Raw genomic sequence first — 1,118 nt, 5'->3', positions numbered from 1 at the left:
CTGCTTGGATTAGCCCTTGGAAACTTGGTGCTGGGCTCACCTGGCTTGTTTGGGGTGGAAGCATGTTCTTCTCCAGCTCTGATGGGTTCTTGTCAGCATGACCCCACAACGTCCCATCCCATTCCCCAGCTCTCCAGCAGGACGGTGTGATGCTGGGTAAGGGGCTGAGCAACTCTGGGCGCTCCCAGTATGTCTTTCTTGCAAACATCTTCCAGGCAAATATCTCTGTGTGCTCCTCACCCCTGATTTGGCTTTCCTGGTGCTCGGTTATGGGTAGGTGGGTCCCTTTCCCAAAGAAACTGAGTCAGATTGTGGTGCAGAGCTCAGCCTTGGGGTTAAGGTGCTCCTGGGCTTGTCCCACTGCACCCTCCTGTCTTCCCGAAGAGGCAAGAGGCTTCCCGAAGCAAGAGCCACCATTTCCCCGTCCGTTAGGAGTATCAGAGGTCAAGGGAGGGCTGTTTCATTTGGCTTTGTAAGTGTAGCTGAGAGAGAGAAGCGAGAGAGAAGGATCACGTGCATGTGATTTCCAAACCCAATTAATGAGCCATGACTAATACAAACTTTATGTGGCCTTGGGCCTGCCTTTCTCCAGCCTGGTGCCTCAGTTTCCCTACTTATAAGAAGAGACTAGCACCACCCAGGGCTCCACGGAAGTGGGAAGGCTGTCCTTTGGGATGCCAGCTGGTGGTGGCCATGGACATAGGGTCTGGAAGGGTTGGGCTCTTGGTCCTGAGCTCTGCCGGAGTGGAGGTGATCATCCAGAGGGACAGGCAGCAGGTGTCCCTGGGAGGAAGGTTTGGCAGGGAATGGTCCTCTCCTGCCCAGAGCCAGTGGTGGGTGCAGGGATTCCACAGCCGTTGTGACAGGGAGGCTGGGTCCAAATGCCGGGGCTGTCCTTGGTCACCCTTGTGGTCTTGTGTAAAGCAGTGAAACCCTGTCTCCAAATGTCACCAACCACCAGCTGGCAGCCTCCGAGGAGCGGGGCTGCTGGATACTGGTACCCTGAAACACTTATCCCAGCAGAGCTTCAGGCTGAAGAAGGGAAGTTTGTCCCAAACTGAGGACCAATGAGCTGGATCTCCTGACTCCTCGGGTCTGTCCTGGCCAGGCGTGAGAGG

The 1,118-nt window shown here is 55.7% G+C and overlaps 1 protein-coding gene across 1 annotated transcript in view; it reads left to right on the top strand.

Annotated features, from left to right (window-relative positions):
* LOC104498749 (kinesin-like protein KIF21B) overlaps positions 1–1,118 on the top strand; it is a gene marked incomplete at its 5' end in the record, with an annotated part of 13,515 nt that overhangs the window by 6,451 nt on the left and 5,946 nt on the right. The gene's annotated exons all lie outside the window — the stretch shown is intronic.

Source organism: Buceros rhinoceros, unplaced genomic scaffold (genome assembly GCF_000710305.1).
Source record: "Buceros rhinoceros silvestris isolate BGI_N320 unplaced genomic scaffold, ASM71030v1 scaffold40888, whole genome shotgun sequence".
Lineage (NCBI taxonomy): Eukaryota > Metazoa > Chordata > Aves > Bucerotiformes > Bucerotidae > Buceros > Buceros rhinoceros.
The sequence above is the reverse complement of the archived record's forward strand: the minus strand, read 5'-3'. Positions and strand labels throughout refer to the sequence as shown.